Source organism: Cervus elaphus, chromosome 7, assembly GCF_910594005.1.
Source record: "Cervus elaphus chromosome 7, mCerEla1.1, whole genome shotgun sequence".
Lineage (NCBI taxonomy): Eukaryota > Metazoa > Chordata > Mammalia > Artiodactyla > Cervidae > Cervus > Cervus elaphus.
Genome location: NC_057821.1, coordinates 30,963,164 through 30,986,182, shown reverse-complemented (window position 1 = coordinate 30,986,182; position 23,019 = coordinate 30,963,164). Strand labels below are relative to the sequence as shown.

At 43.3% G+C, this 23,019-nt stretch overlaps 1 pseudogene; it reads left to right on the top strand.

Moving 5' to 3' along the window:
• The first annotated feature begins 4,691 nt into the window (after positions 1-4,691).
• Positions 4,692-16,772, top strand: LOC122696818 (annotated as a pseudogene).
• The last annotated feature ends 6,247 nt before the right edge of the window (positions 16,773-23,019 follow it).

Sequence of the window (23,019 nt, the reverse complement as noted above, 5' to 3'; positions counted from 1 at the left end):
GTCAGCCACTGTTTCCACTGTTCGTCCATCTATTTGCCATGACATGATGGGACCAGTTGCCATGATGTTAGTTTTCTGAATGTTGAGCTTTCAGCCAACTTTATCACTCTCTTCTTTCACTTTCATCAAGAGGCTATTTAGTTCTTCTTCACTTTCTGCCATAACGGTGGTGTCATCTGTATATCTGCGGTTATTGATATTTCTCCCAGCAATCTTGATTTCAGCTTGTGCTTCCTCCAGCCCAGCGTTTCTCATGATGTACTCTGCACATAAGTTAAATAAGCAGGGTGACAATATACAGCCTGGATGTACTTCTTCCCCGATTTGGAACTAGTCTATTGTTCCATGTCCAGTTCTAACTGTTGCTTCTTGACATACATACAGATTTTCAGGATGCAGGTCAGGTGGTCTGGTATTCCCATCTCCTTCAGAATTTTCCACAGTTTGCTGTGATCCACAAAGGCTTTGGCATAGCCAATAAAGCAAAAGTAGATGTTTTTCTGGAACTCTCTTGCTTTTTTTATTATCCAGAGTATGTTAGCATTGTTGATCTCTGGTTCCTCTGCTTTTTCTAAAACCAGCTTGACCATCTGGAAATTCATGGTCCACGTATTGCTGAAGTCTGGTTTGGAGAATTTTGAGCATCACTTTACTAGCATGTGAGATGAGTGCAATTGTGCGGTAGTTTGAGCATTCTTTGGCATTGCCTTTCTTTGGGATTGGAATGAAAACTGACCTTTTCTAGACAATTCAAGTATGACCTAAATCAAATCCCTTACAATTATACAGTGAACGTGACAAATAGATTCAAAGGATTAGATCTGATAGACAGTGCCTGAAGAACTATGGACAGAGGTTCGTGACATTGTACCAGAGGCAGTGATCAAGACCATCCCCAAGAAAAAGAGATGCAAAAAGGTAAAATGGTTGTCTGACAAGTCTTACAAATAGCTGTGAAAAGAAGAGAAGCTAAAGGCAAAGGAGAAAAGGAAACATATACCCATTTGAATCAGAGTTCCAAGAATAGCAAGGAGAGATAAGAAAGCCTTCCTCAGTGATCAGTGCAAAGAAATAGAGGAAAACAACAGAATGGGAAAGACCAGAGATCTCTTCAAGAAAATTAGAGACACGAAGGGAATATTTCCTGCAAAGATGAGCACAATAAAGGACAGAAATGGTATGGACCTAACAGAAGCAGAAGATATTGAGAACAGGTGGCAAGAATACACAGAAGAACTGTACAAAAAAGATCTTCATGACCCAGATAATCACAATGGTGTGATCATTCACCTAGAGCCAGACATCCTGGAATGAGAAGTCAAGTGGGCCTTAGGAAGCATCACTACGAACAAAGCTAGTAGAGGTGATGGAATTCCAGTTGAGCTATTTCAAATCCTAAAAGATGATGATGTGAAAGTGCTTCACTCAATATTCCAGCAAATATGGAAAACTCAGCAGTGGCCACAGGTCTGGAAAAGGTCAGTTTTCATTCCAGTCCCAAGAAAAGGCAATGCCAACGAATGCTCAAACTACTGCACAATTGCACTCGTCTCACATGCTAGCAAAGTAATGCTCAAAATTCTCCAAGCCAGGCTTCAACAGTAAGTGAACCGTGAATTTCCAGATGTTCAAGCTGGTTTTAGAAAAGGCAGAGGAACCAGAGAACAACAATGTCAACATCCTCTGGATAATAAAAAAAGCAAGAGAGTTCCAGAAAAACATCTACTTTTGCTTTATTGGCTATGCCAAAGCCTTTGACTGTGGATCACAGCAAACTGTGGAAAATTCTGAAGGAGATGGGAATACCAGACCACCTGACCTGCCTCCTGAAAATCTGTATGCATGTCAAGAAGCAACAGTTAGAAATGGACATGGAACAATAGACTGGTTCCAAATCGGGAAAGGAGTACTTCAAGACTGTATATTGTCATCATACTTATTGAACTTATATGCAGAGTTCATCATGATAAAAGCTGGGCTGGATGAAGCACAAGCTGGAATCAAGATTGCTGGGAGAAATATCAATAACCTCAAATATGCAGATGATACCACCGTTATGGCAGAAAGCAAAGAAGAACTAAAAAGCCTCTTGATGAAGGTGAAAGAGGAGAGTGAAAAAGTTGGCTGAAAGCTCAACATTCAGAAAACTAAGATCATGGCATCTGATCCCATCACTTCATGGCAAATAGGTGGGGAAACAATTAAAAAAGTGAGAGACTTTGTTTTTTGGGGTTCCAAAATTACTGCAGATGTTACTGCAACCATGAAATTAAAAGACACCTGGTCCTTGGAAGAAAAACTATGGCAAACCTAGACATCATATTAAAAAGCAGAGACATTACTTTACGAACAAAAGTCCATCTAGTCAAAGTTATGATTTTTCCAGTAGTCTGGCATGGATGTGAGAGTTGGACTATAAAGAGTGTTGAGCGCCAAAGAATTGATGCTTTTGAACTGTGGTGTTGGAGAAGACTCTTGAGGGTCCTTTGGACTGCAAGGAGATCCAACCAGTCCATCCTAAAGGAAATCAGCCCTGAATATTCATTGGAAGGACTGATGCTGAAGCTGAAGCTACAATACTTTGGCCACCTGATGCGAGGAACCCACTCATTTGAAAAGACCTTGATGCTGGGAAAGACTGAAGGCGGAGGAGAAAGGGACGACAGAGGATGAGATGTTTGGATGGCATCACCGACGAGATGGACATGAGATTGAGTATGCTCTGGGAATTGGTGATGGACAGGGAAGCCGGGCATGCTGCAGTCCATGGGGTCACAAAGAATCGGCTGAGTGACTGAACTGAACTGAGAAATGCTTATTTGCAATTACATGCTTTTTTCCTATGCTATTTTGTAAAATTCTTATTTTACATTGGAATATAATACACTGAAAACATAATCTATTTTTTAATCTATAAATGAATACTCATCCAAATAAAAAGCATAGGTCTGATAAAAACTCTGTTAAGAGGAAAATAAGATAAGCTACAAACTGGAAGAAAACATTTTCAAGCTACTTATCATACAAAACACTCATATCTAGAATATACAAACAACTCTCAAAACTCTGCAAGAAGAAAACAATTAAAAAACACTTGAGCAAATAACTCAGCAATGCAAATATACAAATGGTAAATAAGCACATGAAAAGATGTTTAGCGTCACTAGCCATCAGGAAAATACAGATTAAGACAATTAAGAGTATCTACCTACTAGAACAACCAAGATGAAAAATCTAGGAACAATATCAAATGTTGGCTTCATTTTGGAAAAACTGAATCACTCATACATTGCTAATGAGAATATAAAATGATACATCTACTTTACAAAAGAGCTTGGATATTTCTTTAAAAAACCAAATATACAGTTGCCATAGAGCCCAGTAATCATGCTCTTGGGCATTTATGACAGAGAAACAAAAATTTATTCCACACAAAAACCTGTGCACAATTATTCATAGCAGTTTTGTCTGTAACAGCAAAAAGCTGAAAATAACTAAAATATTCTAAACAAATGATGGTACATCCAAACTCTGAAATACTACTTGGCAATAAAAAAGGAATAAGCTGTTAATACAGACAACATCTTCGATGAATCTCAAGGGTATTATGTTGAATGAAAATAAACCTATCTTAATAGGCTAAATGTTATATGAACCCAGCTATATCCCATCCACAAAATGACAAAATAATAGAGATGGGTATCAAGTTAGTAGTGCCCAGGAGTGAGGGATGGTTTATGGAGAGTACAGGTGAGGGGAGGGAGTGAGTGCGACTACAAAGGGGTATCAACAAAGGAGATGTGAGTGGTAATGGGGTAATTCCATATTTTGATCATGATGATAGCTACAGGAATCTACAAGTGAAAAAAATTACATGGAACTCTATACATATGTTGTACCAATGTCAGTTTCTTAGCTTTTAAATTGTATTAAGTTATATAATGTATAACCATTAAGGAAAAGGTCAAAGGTACTCAAGACCTCTACTATCTTTAGACCTTTCTGTTAATCTGCAACTATTTCAAAATAAAGTTTTTTTTTTAAAGGACTTGAATAGAAGAAGAACTAGAGAATGAGAAAAAGAGGGACAGTCAGAGACACAAAGACAAACAAAAATGGCAAGGAGAAAGAGGAGAGAGGAAGCTGCTCAAAAGGCTAGACGGTTCCTGTTCACTCATGACATAACAGGGTCCAGATCTCCCCTCCTCCCCTGAGCACACTGAACCTACAGTTATACACAGAACAACTCCTTCGAAAAGAAATGCAGAAACTAGTCAGGTGAATCCCACACACAAGGTGAATAAGAAAAAACCTACACTAAAATCATAAGGAGATAAAAAATAAATAAATAAACGATTAGAAAAGGCAGAGACAAAATCTCTACATAAACCCCACCCTTGGAGCCACAATATACAATCAGGAGGGAAGTCACTACTGCCAGTTTTTCCCTGAAGAACAAAGTGTTCCACATCTGGGACCCTAACTTTGAAGACTTACACCTGAGACATGAGCCTCCAAAATGTAGCTCTGAAAGCCAGTGAAGCTTGTGTCCATGAAATCCATGAAATCCAGGTCACAACCCCCGTCCCCAGGGACCGGCCGGGGTCGCCCCGAGTCTCCGGGTCCGAGGGTCACCCCAACACTGTGGGATCCTCCCGCCCCCGAGTCCGGGAGGAGCCGGCGGGACTTGACCGGGTTTCATTTTCAGTTTGGGTTTAATCACTGAGGGTGGTCGGGGCGGGTCAGGGTCTCACACCCTCCAGTGGATGTACGGCTGCGACGTGGGGCCCGACAGGCGCCTCCTCCGGGGGTTCCGGTAGATTGCCTCTGAGGGCAAAGATTACCTTGCCCTGAATGAGGACCTGCGCTCCTGGACCGCGGCGGACACGGCAGCTCGGATCTCCAAGCTCAAGCTTGAACAGGGCGGCGCTGCGCGTCACAGTAGGAATGACCTGGAGGGCACGTGCGTGGAGTGGCTCCGCAGACACCTGGAGAACGGGAAGGACACGCTGCTGCGCGCAGGTACGAGGGGTGCGGGGCCTCCCTGATCTCCCCTCGGGCCGGACCTGGCTTCCCACGAGGAGAAGAAAGTGGGGTCCCTGTAAAAACAGGGCCCTGGCTTCCTGTCGGGAGAGGGAGAAATCCACCCAGGTTTTCATATTCTGTACAAGAGAGTGACTCGCCAGTGGCCCCACTTCTCTGAAGGACAATTAAGGAAGCCAGTCTCTTTGGGGAAGAAGCAGGAACCCAGCCCTGAAATAACTGGTCAGCACTGCCCCTTCACCCTGGGTGCCATCTTGTGAACCATGACTGTCTCTCAGGGCCAGTTCTCACCTGAGAACATGTTTGGAGGCCTGACTCCAGCTTTTCTGAGTCATTCGGCCTCCACCCAAGTCAGGACCATTACTCTGTATTCTCTCCCTTACATGGTGCCTCCTACCTTGGCTCTCACCCTAACTCCAGAACTTTCCAAGGACTCGGGAACATGCCCAGACCTCTGAGTCCAGGCTGGTGTTTGGTGCTTGTGCTGCTTCTTTTCAAACACACTGTCCTGTTTATTCTCAGGATGATCATAGGATGCTGCTTCAGGGACCCATGGAGGTAACACTAAATGGGAATTTTCTGATTCATCCTCCACAGACCCTCCAAAGACATATGTGACCCATCACCCCATCTCTGACCATGAGGTCCCCCTGAGGTGCTGGGCCCTGGGCTTCTACCCTGAGGAGATCTCACTGACCTGGCAGCATGACATGGAGGACCAGACCCAGGACATGGAGCTTGTAGAACCCGGGCCTTCAGGGAATGGAACCTTCCAGAAATGGGCAGCCCCAGTGGTCCCTTCTGGAGCGAAGCTGAGATACAGGTGCCATGTGCAGCACAAGGGGCTTCAGGACCCCTGAGATGGGGTAAGGAGGAGGCTGGCATGGAGCTTCTTCTCAGATAAAGCTGAAGCCTTTCTGGACCCCTTCAGCAAGGTCAGGACTCAAATCTGAGGTCTGGGCCCCTTCTCTTTTCTCCACAGAACTTCCTGAGCCCTCCGTCCCTAACATAGGCATCATTGTTATACTGGTTCTCCTCATGGTCACTGGAGCTGTGGTGGCTGGAGCTGCAATCTGGTGGAAGAAGCACTCAGGCAGGGAATGGATGGAGGGATTTGAGTTTTCTTGTCTCCCTGGGAGGTTCAAACCCAAGTAAAAGTTTACCTGCCTGGTTATTGGAAAGTACCCTCCACACACACATGTGGAGTCTGAGCTGATGCTAACACTGACCCTTGTGTAAAAGTACATGTGAAAATGAAAGACAGATTTTTCACGTTGTAATTCCAGTTCAGGGCCTGTCTCTTAGCACATGAAGATCAGAGGGGAGGGTCCCTGCTAAGGACCCACCTCCAGGAGGGCAGTTGGTCCAGTTGCCCCAACAGCACCTTTCTTCATTCTCCTGATTTTGTCCTGGATTTTGGTTCCAGAAAGTTCTGTGGGGTCCAGGACTGGGGGGTTCTTCTAGGATCTCATGACTCAGTCTTCTCTATGGCCTCTCATGTGATATTTTCTTCTTGCAGATGAAAAAGCAAGGAGCTACACTCAGGCTGCAAGTAAGTACAGAGGGATGTGATTCCTGAGACCTTTCTGAGGGTGCAGACAGGAGGCCATGGGGGGCTACCCTCTTCAAAATTCCTTCTCTAGTTTCTCTCCTGTGGGTTCTAACCATGTCCTAGTTTTGTTCTTCCACAGGTGGTGACAGTGCCTAGGGCTTTGATGTGTCTCTCACGGTTCCTAAAGGTGAGACCCTGGAGGGTCTAGATTGGGAGAGGGGTTGGGGCAGAGGGGACACACTGGGTGGCAGGGATCTTTGAGTGGGACATGTGAGCTTGTGGGGGGCTGTGGAGAATGTCAGCCCTTACATGACCGACCTGAACTGGTTCCTGATTCTTTTCTCTCACAGTGTGAGACAGCTGCCTTGTGGGGACTGAGTGATGCTCGGTCCCACTTTGTGACGTCAGATCCCCAGACTCCCTTTTCTGCAGCTGCATCTGAATGTGTCTGTGCTCCTATTAGCATAACATGAGGAGGTGGGGAGACTGGCCCATCCCTGCCCACCACGGCCTCTCCCCATCCTGACCTGTGTTCTCCTCCCTGATCCACTGTCCTGTTCCAGCAGAGACGGGGCTGGACCCTCTCCATCGCTGTCTTCACTGGGTCATATGTCATATTTCCTTTGAAAATAAAATCTATTTACAAGAGTGATTTTTCTAACTGGTGCCGTGAAGGGTTGTAGGGATAGCAAAGGAGAGGATTCCTAAAGTTTGAGAGAGGAAGTATATGGAAGCCCTGAGAACCTTCCAGAATTGTTCTGCTTGCTGTGCTCAGTCTGTTGCAGGAGGGACAGGAGGAGGCTGTGAGGAGCTGCGCATGGTTGGGGCCTGTGCCCAGTCAGTGGCCAGTGTATCATGGCTTTGATGTGTTCAGTCTTGGCTGGGTCATCTTCTCGGCTGCTTTGTCTTTGTCCCTTCAGGGGGTCCCTGTCCCACCAGGACCTGTGTTCTTGCGAACTCAGAACTCACCTGGGCAGAGTTCATAGACAGTGAAGACTTCCCGTAACCAGGTCAGCCTAGTTCATGCTACGTCCTGCCTGCATGCCTTTCTTTGTGTTCATGTGTTTATATTTTGCTTATTTAGTTTATTTTTGAATAATGACTGTTCTTTTTCATGTGTAGAGTTCTGGTCTCATTCTGCCCTGGGTGTCCTCATCTCTGACAGCAGCAGGAGTCATTTTCACTAATGATTATCCTCACAAGACAAAGGGGTCCCTGTACACAGGATCTCAGTGGTATCAAGAGAGAAATTCTCATCTCTCCCAGCTCTAAGACTCTTTCCTGGATTCCTCTTTCCTTTCTTTCTGCATCCTTTATAAGGAACCAGATTTGGGGATTAGCATAGAGGAGGGACCCAGTTGTTTCACATCTTGTCTTAATTCTTGCTGGATTTCTACCTTCTCTGCAGCTTGGTCCCTCTCTCTGCCCTTAGATCTAGTAATGCTAGTGCTGGCTCCAGTCCAAGCTCATGGGGATTTATAAAGCAGCATCTAATAGATTCACAGTAGCTTGCAATATAGGACCTATAAACCTGACATCATCTTTTCTGAAGAGAAAATATCATTATGTGTAGAGTGCAGACTGATCTGTGTGGGAGGGATGGGAGATCAGCCCTTGTGGGGAAAATACAGGCAGCACTGACGTCAATGCTAGTGGACGTTGTGCTGTAGCGGCCAAGAGGGAGCAAGTGGCCTGAGGTCACGGTAATAAAGACACAGTCGCTACAACAGGGAGGCACTCCACACTGATCATTCATTCAACTGATATTTGTTGTGTGCCATTTTCGCATCTAGAAAACCTCAGTGAACTAACAACAGACACACCCTGTTGGTCTTGTGAAGTGTGTTCTGGTGAGAAGGGGCAGAGTTAGCCTAGTAAGTGAGGGACTGTTTACCTTAGAGGTTAGTAAGTGTTTTGAGGAAGCATATGTGTGTAGGGACAAGGAAGGTGGCTCTTTTAGTCATGTGATTTGTGCAGGTCTTATTGAGAAGGTGACTATTGAATAAAGATGTGAAGGACATGAAGAAATGTCCACACAGATGTCAGAGGAAGTTCTCTCTGGGCAGGGCAATCGCCTGTGCAAATGCATGAGGGCAGGAGAGTGTCTGTGTTCAAGAAAGAGCCAGGAGGCAGGTGTGGCTGGAGGAATGAGGAATTGAGATTAGATCCCATGTTTCACCAGATCATATAGACCTAGATGATATTACAAGGGTATTGATGTTGTCTGAGTAAGATGTGGATTCATAAGATGCTTTTCACAGAACACAATCCATTGTGACTAGTCTTTAGAAGCTTCAGTCTGGTTGCTGTACATAATCAGGAGGCACAGGGTGAGTGATGCACTAAAGGAAACTATAGGAAATGGTGAGGTGACCAAGCTGGAGATGCTGGTGCTCACCTAGACCTCCCAAATCTAGACAGTAGGGAGTAGAGCCTGAGAATCTACATTCATGACAAGTTTGCGGCTGATGCTGCTGACTTTCAGATCACAGATTTAGTAGTGAAGATATAAACCAGGATTCCCACGTGGCTGTGCATCAGCCTCCCCTGTAGGACTTGTTCATAAGGGATTCCTGGACTCCGTGCCCAATACTCTGAGCAGCTGGGTCTAGGAGGAGACCTGAGTATTTTGTAAGAAGCCTGACAAGCAGTCCTCATGCTTAGTCAGGTTTGGATCCACTGAGGCTTGTGATCAGAGAGTGATCAGGATGGGGAGGGGCTTAAATTCACATTTAAATGGGAAGAAAAAGTCAAGACATTTTCTGGGTGATACATGTTTTCTCTTCTAAGCAGTATAGGGATCTGCACATTTTAGAAACTAGTCTGATATCATAAAGTCTCTGAGTTGCTAAGAGAGCAGATCTAAATGCTCTCACCACAAAAAAGAAATGGTAATTATGTGACATCATACAGGTGTAAGCTAAAGTTCTGCTGCTGATCATTGTGCAGTATAGAAAACTATCAAATCATAGGTTGTACACTTACTCAATATTTTATATCAATCATATCTCAATAAAACAGAGGGGGGAAAAAATCTCTGAAAGTTTCCCTACATGATATTTTTATAAAGTTCTTTGTGGGAAGAAAAAGGATTTCAATTTGTTGCAAAGGAGAGAAAGAGAGTGAGATTTGTGGTTTTGTTTTATTTCAAGAAAAGTCACAGAACAGCCTGAGGATTCACAGCCAGCTCAGCATCCACAGTCTCTCCCAGGTGGGGAACCACCGCCCCTGCACGAGGAGCAGAAGCTACTGTTCACAAAACAGACACTCCCTTAGCTGGAGGATGGACTCTGGTACTAGGCTTGCTGTCTCTGCTGCCCTTGGCAACTCAATAAACTACCATGATTCATGCTGTGCAGATCAAAACCTTCAATGTGATGCCAGCCTCTCTGTCTCTGTTTAGTTCAGTTCACTCGCTCAGTCGTGTCCGACTCTTTGTGACCCCATGGACTGCAGCACACCAGGCCTCCCTGTTCATCACCAACTCCCGGAGGTTACTCAAACTTATGTCCATCAAGTCAGTGATGCCATCCAAACATCTCATCCTCTGTCGTCCCCTTCTCCTCCCACCTTCAATTTTCCCAGCATCAGGGTCTTTTCAAATGAACAGTTTTTCGCATCAAGTGCCCAAAGTAGTGGAATTTCAGCAACAGTCCTTCCAATGAATATTCAGGGCTGATTTCCTTTAGGATGAACTGGTTCAATCTCCTTGCAGTCCAAGGGACTCCCAAGAGTCTTCTCCAACACAGTTCAAAAGCATCAATTCTTTGCTGCTCACCTTTCTTTATACTCCAACTTTCACATCCATACATGACTACTGGAAAAACCATAGCTTTGACTAGACGGACCTTTGTTGGCAAAGTAATGTCTCTGCTTTTTAATAAGCTGTGGTGGTTGGTCTTATCTTTTCTTCCAAGGAACAAGCGTCTTTTAATTTTATGACTGCAGTCATCATCTGCAGTGATTTTGGAGCCCAAAAAAATAAAATCTCACTGTTTCCACTGTTTCCCCATCTATTTGCCATGAAGTGATGGGACCAGATGCCATGGTCTTAGTTCTGTCTCACTGTGTCCTTATTTGGAGCCCATGTGACAGGAGGAAACTGGTGCCATGTCTGCCACCTGCAGAAATGTTTAGGAAACAAGTTTTTCTCCTTCATGGAGGTAGGTGATCTCGGACTCTGACCAAAATGTTTACGTGTGAAATTCCCTTCAGTTGGGAAGTGGGTATAGATTTAGAGGTAGAGGTGAGGGTTTTCATTGTTTAATCTCTAAGTTGGGTCCGACTCTTTGTGACCCCATGGACTGTAGCCTGCTAGGCTCCTATGTCCATGGGATTTTCCAAGCAAGAATACTGGAGTGGCGACACAATTTCCTCCTCCCAGGGATCTTCCTGACCCAGGAATTGAACACAGGTCTCCTGCATTACAGATTATTTACTACTGAGCCACCGGGGAAGTCCCAGAGGTAAGGGTAAGGGATGGGAAAAAAGTGACAAATTTCAGTATTTGGACCAGTGATCTAGACCAGAACTTGATCTAGTACATTCTAGGCACTTGGGCATGGCTGGATGAATGAGTGACTAACATATGACATCTTTCACTTCTCTAATGTTCTCTGATGGGATCCAGCTTATAGATAAGTGGAGTCCATTTTTGAATGATGAAATGATTACTCAAAATGTCCTTGCCTTGCCTTTGTCTCTTTCTAGGATTAAAAAGCCAACATCTACATCTTCATGGGTTCCATATATATACATATGTATATGTATATGTGTATATATATATATATATACACATGCATATCTGCTAAGTCACTTCAGTCATGTCTGACTCTTGCAACCCTATGGACTGTTGCCTACCAGGCTCCTCTGTCCATGGGATTCTCCAGGCAAGAATACTGGAGTGGGGTGCCGTGTCCTCCTCCAGGGGATCTTCCCAACCCAGGGACCGTACTCACATCTCTTGCAGCTCCCGCATTGCAGGCAGTTTCTTTACTGCTGAGCCACCAGGAAAGCCCATGTGTGTGTGTGTGTGTGTGTGTGTGTGTGTACACTGATATTTTATATTGCTTTATATTCCTTTGTACATCAACACCTTACTGGAGAAAGCATCCATAATATTTATCAGTTTATCAGTTTGTGACTCCCATCAAAGTCTTAAAAAATTACTAGTTCAGACACCAAACTACTAATTTCACCAAACTACCACATTTATATTTTGGCCAAAATAATTATTTCCTTCATATTGTAGTTATGGAAACTTTTTATACTTTATTACTTTTGTTTCCCTGGAAGAGGCAGCCTTAAAACCAAGCCCACCATGTTACTGGAAATGGACTCTCCATGACCTGTTTTCTCACTCCTGCTATTTTTCTGGTGCCAGGGCAGGGGCCTAAATACAAGTCTACCTGAACCATGGGGACTTGGTCCATGGAGAGCTAATGATTCAACTATCTTAGCAGATCCAATGATATTTTTTCTTTTTTTTCATCCAACAAAGAGCCAAAATGTTTTTGATAGAAACAGTACAAATTTCAAACCCAGCTGCAGTTATTCTTTTGAAACACCAAAGAAGGTCCTCTTTTCAGATGGTTAATTCCATATTAGCATTTACAATATCATTACTGTTGTTCTTCAGAGCTGGGACAACATTTGCTCTCGACACATTTGCTTGTGACATGACCAGTTCTATGCCCTTCACTTCCACAACTACCACATCTGTTTCAACAACCTCTTTCTCTTCACTCCCTTCTTGTACACTTCACTCCCTTCTTGGAGCCTGTGTGTTTTCTGGAATGGTTGAGACAGCTTCACCTTGAACTTTTCATTCTCAGCAGCTAGTAACTGTGCTTGCTGAGATAAAGCCTCAATCTTGGCTTAAAAAAAAACTATGTCAGTATCTGATGCTGACAATTACCAGTGTGGATTGAAATAAGGTAGAAGTTTACTTGCTTACACTCACTTTCAATGTCTGTATGTTTCTTATTGTGACCTGATAGCAAATATCTCAGAAACGAGCACTGGCTCACAGAAGAGATAAAAATATCATTTGCTGAGGTGGACTTGCACTCAGGGACCTACCCTAGCACCAGAAAAATAGCAAGGGTGAATTAATAGGTCATGGAGATTCCATTTCCAGTAACATGGTGGGCTTGGTTTTAAGACTACCTCTTCCAGGGAAACAAAATAAAAGTGATAAAGTATAAAAAGTTTCCATAACTATAATATGAAGGAAATAATTTTTTAGGCCAAAATATATATGTGGGCAGTCACCAGAGAGAAAATATGTTTTTATCCTTAGGGTGTTAGCCAAATCTGGAAAAACCTTACCTCTGATTTTCTCAAGTTTATGAGCTATAACAGGAAATATAAGCCAGAGCTTATTTGCGTGGGGAGCTAAGAGGCATCCCCTCCTTGAAAATCCAGAAACCAAGATTCATATCCTCAGAGAGGATGTAGAGATATTGCCTGCATCCATGCTCTGTTACTTAGTAGTGTTCAACTCTTTGCCCCCACCGTAAACTATAACCCCACCATAAACTATAGCCCACCTGACTCCTCTCTCCATGGGATTATCCCAGCAAGAATATAGGAATGGGTAGACATGAGTTTGTGTGGGCTCCAGGAGTTGGTGTTGGACAGGGAGGCCTGGCGTGCTGCAGCTCATGGGGTCGCAAAGAGTCAGACATGACTCAGCAACTGAACTGAACTGAACTGAACCATTTCCTCCTCCAGGTGTCATCACAACCCAGAGATGGAAACTGCATCTCCTGTTTTAGCAGGCGGATTCTTTACCACTGAGCCACTTGGAAACTGTAGAGATATTGGAAGCATGAAACATGCTGATGGGATTATAAAATGGTGCTGCCACTTTGAAAAACACTCTGGAATTTTCTCAGTGTTTGAGCACAGATTTACTGTATCAGTTCTGCAGATTACCCTACTCAAGGTGGACCCACAGTGACAGATTGTTCAGTGACTGTGCAGCCCATGTGTGACCACGTCCAGGGCGTAGGGCTCACTTCCTCGGGCTCCTGCTTCTCTGACCTGGGAAGTCCCGCTGCAGACGGACTCTGAGATGCACACAAGTGTCCCTGCCTCCTGGGTTCACACCTTGTAGACTCTCCTCCCCTGAGTGTGGGTGGGAGCTGTGACCTGCTTCTGACCAGTAGAATATGGCAACAGGGACATCACTCCTGAGATCAGATCACAGAAGAGCAAAACCCCATCTTGCTGGCTGACTTTCAAATTTTCCCTGCTTGCAATCTCTGATGAAGGAAGCAGCTGGGTTGGAAACATCTTTGTTTCAAGAAACTGAAGTCAGCCGCCTACCAACATCCTGCAGAAGACTAAGGCCTGCAGTCTAACAGCTCAGAGGAAGCCACTTCATGTTCTCCCCTCAGGCAGTCATTGCCTTTCTTAAAGACAGACACGCTGCTTTCTCTTTACAGCATAATGTCAAGTTCTCTGTCTATCCTAGTTGCTTTCCTCTCGCTCCATCCAGGAAGCCCCAGAAGGGAGCAGCAGGCAGAGTGCGAGGAAGTGCTGGTGAGCAGGGGTGTGGCCAGACCCCTCCTTGGAGAGATGCTCCCAGGGAGTCAGTTGGAAGAAGAGCAGTCAGGGCAGTGAGATGGGAAGGAGAAGAGTGAACACCCCTGGGACCTCAGGTCCACATGAGGCTGCGTTTCAGGCTGTGAAATATCACAGAGATGAGGTAACCCTGCACGGCCCCTGCTGGTCTTCCCCCTTCAGCATCTGAGAGCCCAGCTCACACCCTGGACGCCAACCCCGCGGACGCCCCAAGCCCAGATGTGAGCCTCCATTCCCCCATCTCCAGCGAACACACTCCATCAGCCAACATAGGACCAACTCTCCTGTCACTTCAGACCTCAGGGATCATCTGTAGTGGGTGTGGGAAACACAACAGACTCCCTGCCAGTCTCAGAGCCCAGAGGGGAAGGGAAGTTGTCAGAGCCCAGAGGAGGTGACCCTTAGTGAGGCAGGTGGACAGTCTGTGGGAGTCAACACAGCAGAATAAGTGCACACTTGGACTCAGTGGTCAGACTGTCTCATTAGAACCATGGCTCAACCAACTGACAGTTAGTCAAGCTCCCAGAGACCTCAGTTTCCTTATCTGCAAAATGGGCTTGAGAGCTGTCCCTATCTCATGGACTCTTATGAGATTTAAATTAATTTATGTAAATACCTTAAAACAGTACATGACATGTTTATTAACGGAGAATCCTGGGAAGGAAGAGAGCCCAGGCATGTGGCTCCTGCTTCTTTGTCCCAAGAGGATGAGTTTAACATCTCCCAACACTCATTATCTCAGCCTCTTCTTACTAGTGTGCAGAGGGAGAGCAGTCCTGTCTCTTATCTCCCCTGAGGAGAGGGGAGCCAGGAGAGGCCAGGGTGGGGCCAGGATGAGAAAGCATCAGAGCAATGGACACCCACATACATTACAACAGTGGGAAAACACAGCTGTATATTGGTCATTTTTCAATGCATATACAGCTCTTGGAGTACAGCATCCACACATTTCTGGGTGTTACCTCTAAGCTCACACATTACCTGAGGCTTAAAGAGGGGCTTCCCTGGTGGTCCAATACTTGGGAATCCATCTGCCAATGCTGGAGATACCGGTTCAGTCCCTGGTCTGGGAAGATCTCATATGCCACGGGGCAGCTAAGCCTGTGGCCACAACTGCTGAACCTGCTTAATCTGGAGCCCTGTTCCGTGACAAGAGAAGCGACTGCAGTGAGCAGCCCGCATACCACTACTAGAGAGCAGCCCCTGCTCTCTGAAACTAGAGAAAGCCCACGTGCAGCAACCAAGACCCAGAACAGCCAAAAATAAAATTAAAAAGAGAGACCATTCCACTGTTACGTTAGCTGAGTGCTTTGCAGGGATGGATATCTGATAAGACAAGTGAGTCCTGAACATGTGATGGCTCACCTCCTTTTCCCCAAATGGGTCCTTTTTTTTATCTCAGGCAACATTGCTAGATCACGAATTTTAAGTCCAGGGACAGTATTGTTGACAGAGTGCTGCAGGCAGGGAAGATAAAGCCTATATTTAGTGAATGTCAGCTCATGCCAGAAAAGGTTATTTGTTATTCATGGAACAGTTGATATTTGTTGTCTCAGGGCCTCTTGGGGGAGTGATGTGTTACAATCCTTCCTACAAGCCTATTAACAACTTCCACATCTTATAATTCCCTGCATCTCCTGGAGAATTGTCTGTCAGGTACATTATCCCCAGGGTTGCCACTGGGAAACCCCAAGGGGATAAAGTAACTATTACTAGAGTGGAGGGAGCTTGTCAAGATTGGGTTCCCAGAGGCTACAAAGAGCTGTAAATTTCAATGTAGGCAAGCCCACATTGCGGTCACTCCACTTCTTACTAAGCCAGACATATATTCCACAAGAACCATTCCATCTCTCATCCTTGTACATCTGGGGGGTGGGAAATGTAACATTCTCCTGTTTTTGTTTTTCCCATTAGCCTGGAGGCTGACTTGGAAGAAAAAGTCTCATCCCAGAAGGTTCCTAATATGAGCATCTGGTAAGTGCAATAACCTTTAATTGGTCAAAGCCACTAAGAAATGAGTCAGACTTGAAAATGAGCACTATGTGACTCCCTACCTCTTTCTGCAATCTACTTTTTCCTTCCCAAGCTGCAGACAGGTTTCCTTTGCTATTCAGTCCACACAGCTTGAAGTGGCAATAGATTAAATTCTAAATTTTCATATTTTCTCTGCCCAAGAACTAACCCTACTTCACCTGGCCATCCCCCACCACCCCCCAAAGACCCCTGAGTGAAAGGGCAGGGACTTTGATGGAAGGATGGAGATAATCACAGGGCCATTTTCTCTTGGAGATTTCTCTTTAAGCTGAAGAGAATGATCTACACACTAGAAGTAGCTACTGTTAAGGTAGAGAGGACTTCTACACTTTATGTGCGAAGTGGTGAAAGTCGTTGGTGTTTTGGGACCCAGAAAATTCAGGGCTGCATCAACATTAGTCACACTGGCAGCTCTGAAAGCACTGGTGCCCGACATAGCATCATTTTTGTCAAAGCAGGCACTAGCAGAACAGTAGTGATGAGCAACTTAGATCAGAAGGGGAAGAAAATAGAGGGTTCTATCCACCAGGGTGCGGGAAAAGAGTTCATGTGAGAACTTTCTGGGGACTCTAAATATAAACGGTGGCAAGTGATAAAAGCAGAGATTTCTTTTGTGCCAGCCAGATGTAGAGGTGAGGGAAATTACAGAGAGAAAAAACCTCCCAGGAAGGACTTTTAATAATTTTCTTCCTTCTGCTTCTTGCAAAGCTCAGAGCCTGCCCTCCCCTCCATCTTTGCCCACTTGATATTCCATAGTGAAATGCTGTAGTCTCCACAGATATTAGAGAACACTTTTCCAGTGAACATTTTTGAATGCCCCCTACGTGGCAAGAGCAATATCAAGTGATATGATACAACTCTATCCTGTGTTTCCTGAAACTGTATCAGCCTGAAGCCCAAGAGTGATAATAATAAACAGGCTGTTTTTTCATCTACTATTACAATCCCTGCAGTCTAAGGGAAATCGCTTTAATTATTTCTGGCAATTCCCCGGAAGTTCTTGCATGAGCTCTGTGTTCCCTGGAGTCCAAAGCACCAATGCCTCTCTCCATTTTGCCTATCTGTATGTAGAACACCTCTCTCTTTCCATTCAATTTTATTAATCAATCATTAAAAAATTAGTTTAACAGAATCCCTCCATTTTCTTTAGTTTCTGCCACAGACTCTCCATCCTTTTGGCTAAGACATAAGACAGTGGGGCGGGTTAAAAACCAACAGTAGAATCAGAGATGTGTTGCCTTGCATTCTCTGGCATGCAGCTCATTCTACCCAAAAATCAGTCTGTCTTCATAGGCAAGTATAAGTATTGGCTTATAAAACTGAGTTTCCCTATACAAATACAAAATCTGAATAAAATCCAGTCCACATGCTCTCCAAAGTATCTTACAAGTGAAAAAAGAATCATGAAAACAAAAGAACAAATACATAATTATTTATGTTTATAGATCTTCCCTGGTGGTTCAGACAGTAAAGAATCCACCTGCAATGTGAAAGATCTGGGTTCCATCCCTGGCTTGGGAAGATCCCCTGGAGGAGGGCATGGCAACCCACCCCAGTATTCTTACCTGGAGAATCCCCATGGACAGAGGAGCCTGGTGGGCTACAGTCCATGGGGTCACAAAGAGTCGGACATGACTGAACAACTAAGTACTACACATATATATTTACAAGTATGTGTTAGTCACTCATGTTCAGCTCATTGGGACCTCATGGACTGTAGCCCATCAGACTTCTCTGTCCATGAGATTGTGCAGGTAAGAATACTGGAGCGGGTTGACATTTCTTCCTCCAGAGGATCTGTCCGACCCAGGGATCTGACCCACATCTCCTGCATTGGCAGGCAGATTCTTTACTACTGAATCACGTTGGAAGCCCATATATATTTGAATAGTGTATATTTTATATATTTATTATATATATTTTATATATAATCTCAATGGCTAATTAGCTTAGAATAAAAGTCACTATAAAATATGCTTTGAGAACACATACTTCTATCTGATATAAGAAAGAACTTCCTAAGTCTTTAAGAAGTATATTCATTCATTCAACAAATACATGTTGATTGCCTCCAGTATGTCAAGAGGCATAGTGATTTAAAAAAAAAAAGACAAATTTCCTGATCTTATAAATCATCTATTTTATTGACGCAGATTAGAAAATAGATAAGAAATTATTTTTTAAGAAATAAGAAAATTCTTGATAGTAATGAATGACATGAAGAAAAATGCAGGGCAATGCAATAGAGACTATCTTGAGGAAAATTTCAGTTGGGGTGGTCAGAGAATTTCAAGACAAGAAAAGCCAGATAGACATAACTTTCACTGTATGTTAGGAAATTCTAAGGATGAGAAATTGAGCATGGCAAGAGAGAGTACTAGAGAGGTAAGAAAAGGATTATGAAGAATCTTTTATGCCATAATAAGGAATTTGGAATTGGAGTTGAATGCAGTTGAAAACAACTAGAAGTTCTTAAGAAGGGAAAGTGAGGAAACTTTTGTTTTAGAAAGATAATTCTTTTGTTGTTGTTCAGTCAGTAAGTTGTTTCCAGCTCTTTGTGACCCCATGGACTCCTCTGTCCTCTGCTATCTCTGGAGTTTGCTCAAACTCATGTCCGTTGAGTCAGTGATGCCATCCAACCATCTCATCCTCTGTCAATCCCTTCTCCTCCTGTCCTCAATCTTTTCCAAAATCAGGGTCTTTTCCAGTGAGTCGACTCTTCACATCAGGTGGCCAAAAGGTTGGAGCTTCAGCTTCAGCACCAGTCCTTCCAATGAATATTGAGAGTTAATTTCCTTTAGGATTGACTGGTTGATCTCCTTGCAGTCCAAGGGACTCTCAAGAATATTCTCCAGCACCACAATTCAAAAGCATCAATTCTTTGGTGCTCAGCCTCCTTTATGACCCATCTCTCACATCTGTATATGACTACTGGAAAAACCATAGCTTTGACTATTTGGCCTTTATCAGCAAAGTGAGGTCTCTGCTTTTTAATCTGCTGTCTAGGTTTGTCATAGCTTTCCTTCAAAGGAGCAAGCGTCTTTTAATTTCATGGCTGCAGTCACCATCCACAGTGATTTGGGGGCCCGAGAAAAGAAAATCTGTCACTATTTCAACTTTTCCCCTCCTGTTTGCCAAGAAGTGATGGGACTGGATGCCATGATCTTAATTTTTTCACTCTCCTCTTTTACCCTGATCAAGAGGCTCTTTAGTTCCTCTTCGCTTTCTGCCATTAGAGTGGTATTCTTTAGGAAATATGAAAGAAAGCTTGAAAGGAGGAAGATTACAGGAAGTAAAATGAATTTTACGTGTATTACAAGTATTCAGATGAGAGATGATGAACGTCTGACATAGGCAGTATAATTAGGAATGAAGAAAAGGAGTATGACTATGAGAAAAGTGAGAATCAAAGGAGCGTGGTCATGCACTGGATGAGTCAAGTATAATTCTAAATTTTCTGGCTTTTATTGAAAGCTCCTTAAGGGTAAAGACCATGCCTTTCTTGTCACCACTGTTTTTCAATGCCTAAAACAGTGTGTTAATTTGTGGTAGATGTAAAAATATATTTATTTAATAACAAGATTCTTCTTCCCCAAAAGTAATAACAAGACTTAGGAATTGATTAGATGTACAAGTTAATGAAAGGTAGAAGTCCTGGGATGACTGCCAACTTTTCTTTTCTTGAATAACTGGATACACTGTGGTGCTATTTATTGATAAAGGGTACATGAAGAGAGGTACAGTCTACAAGCAGGGAGGAGAATTTGATGGATTCAGTTTGGGAAATCTTAGATACAAGTGTCTATGATATCCAAGTTGACATTCAAAGAGCACTGGGAATATGAGCCTGAATATGAAAGAGAGTTGCACTAGAGAAACAAATTTGGGAGAGATTGGCATACAGATAGTATGAAACCCATGGGAGTGAATAGACTCATCCAAGAATATCTGTAGGATGAAAAGAAAACAAGGTGTAAGATGAAAACCAAAGAAATGCCAACATTTCAGGGATTGTCAAAAGAAGTAAATTCTGCAAAACAACTGGAAAGAAATAGCCAGAAAGATTAGAGGAAATCTGAAAATAAATCCAAAGAGGAATAGAATTTCTCTAGGAGATAATTCTAAGAGGTCTAAAAACACAAGGACTGAGAAGTGTCCACTGAATTTTTTCAAGAAGACTTGGGAGAGCAATTCATTGGAATTCCTGGGGCAGTAGACAGAATGACATGAGATGGGAAATAAGTAGGATGTGAGAAAGTCGGTTCTGTGAGGGGTTGTGTCAGGGAAGAGAGAGTCAGGAAGAAGCCAGAAGTAGTCATGGATCTGGAAAGGGATGTTGAAGATGGAAGAGACGGAAGCTGAAAGTATGAGTCCAACAGAGGAGGAGAACATTCAAGTTATAGAAAAGAGAAGGGAATTTTAAGAGAAGTGGGAAAGGGGGGGAACATATGTGGAGGTGTCAATCTTTTCAGCAAAGAAAGATAAGGCTTTTTAGTAAAAGGAGGGAAGGGGGAAAGGAAGGATAAATTGGATGCAGACAAGTTTTCTGCATCATGTCAAGAAGTCAGGTACATCCATCTAGCAGTGGATTCTATTTTCTGTGAAACTACAGTAAGTGAAGTAATTGATGTGAAGGGACGTGCTGGAGTAAAAAGTTTGAGAAAAAAGATTTAAAACAGCCATTGTGAAGACAAGAAAGAAACCTGCTTTACACCTAGTCTAGCTTTGTCAACCACAGTTTGCATTTATTGAGTAATCACTATTTGCTAAAACCTTTGCATACACCAACTCACTTCATTTTCACAACAACCTTTAAGGTAGGTGCCATTATTATATATGAGAAAATTAAGATTTAGAGAGGTTAAGTGACCTGGGGTCTCGTTTCACTGTGTCCGACCTCAGAGCCCACACTCGCAAGGATTTTTTCTGTCTCTGAGAGAGTCCTCCATTCTTCTCAAATTATTCACATGTATATGTGGACATTTGTCCTCTGAATTATTTTCTATAACAATTATTTAATTTTCTTAATTATTTAATGACAGTATTTTCCGTCCACAACCTGATTTCAAGTTTCTTGCCTTAGGAGCTTTGCCTTCTATTATTTCATGTTTTCTACAACTCCAAGAAATGCAGGAGCACAAGTATTAACAACACTTTATAAACATGAAGCCTTTTTTTGTAGTTACAGTTAATATATTACAAAACTATTAAAAGGGAATCTTTTAAATCAGCCACATTTGGGCATAACTTTTTCTATGTGTTCCTCTTTAGCCTTATCTACTAAAGAAGAACACACAGTGTATTATACAACTACATGTGTTATATAACTTTTAAAATTATTTATAAATATTTTCCTATGTTTCTCACAGTGTTCAGGTAAACTAATTTTTGGAGGTTTAACTTTTTACACTTGTCAAGCACATTACTATATTTTTTCTTTTTATCTTGAAAAGATAAAATAGTTTGTTTACATCTTATGAATCCTAAATGGTAGATGTCTGACTTATTTCCAAGAACAATTGTTCATATGGGGTTGAACAAAAAGCTATAAAATATTCATCATTTAAATCTCTATGTTTGGCATGGAGTCCTTTAGTATGTCAGACTCACAGATATGTTCCAACACACAGCTGACAGGCAGCCACACAAAATGGAGAATGTGCAACAGTTGGTATCAACATGAAAAGTAGGAAGGGAGTCTTTGCCTACTGTGGGGATATATACAGAGATCCTCGGAAATCTCAGATGAGGGAAGTTCCCAGTAAGTAAATCAACTGAAGAAATGGATGATCATGCCTAAGGTCCACTGACCTTGGACTTCCCTCGTGGCTCAGACGGTAAAGAATCTGCCTGAAATTCAAGAGACACGGTTCAATCCCTGGGTTGGGAAGATCCCCTGGAGAAGGGAATGGCAACCCACTCCAGTATTTTTGCATGTAGAAATCCATGGACAAAGAAGCCTGGCAGGCCACAGTCCATAAGTTCACAAAGAGTTGGACATGACTGTGACTAACACACAAGGTCCACTGAGGCTTGGTAGAGAGCATCAGAGAGGAAATCAGTCAATTCATTTCAGTCGCTCAGTTGTGTCCGACTCTTTGCGACCCCATGAATCGCAGCACACCAGGCCTCCCTGTCCATCACAAACTCCCGGAGTTCACTCACACTCATGCCCATAGAGTCGGTGATGCTATCCAGCCATCTCATCCTCTGTCGTCCCCTTCTCGTCCTGCCCCCAATCCCTCCCAGCATCAGGGTCTTTTCCAATGAGTCAACTCTTCGCATGAGGTGGCCAAAGTATTGGAGTTTCAGCTTCAGCATCAGTCCTTCCAATGAACACCCAGGACTGATCTCCTTTAGGATGGACCGGTTGGATCTCCTTGCAGTCCAAGGGCCTCTCAAGAGTCTTCTCCAACACCAAAGTTCAAAAACATCAATTTTTCAGTGCTCAGCTTTCCTTGCGCCAAAAAATTGATGCTTTTGAACTTTGGTGTTGGAGAAGACTCTTGAGAGTCCCCTGGACTGCAAGGAGATCCAACCAGTCCATCCTAAAGGAGATCAGTGAGAAAATAGGATGGCCTAAAGAGAATATATTTAGTAAATGAGACAAGACTAGGTGAGTATGTAAAAAATGAGGAGAACTTTTTTTTTTTCTGTCAAAAATATTTCATCCTCCAGGACTTTCCTGGTGGTCCAGTTGCAGGGGGCACAGGTTTGATCTCTGTTGGGGAAGTCCACATGCCACAAGTTGCAGCCAAAAAAAAGTCATCCTCTGGTCTTCATGCAGATACATTCAAGTG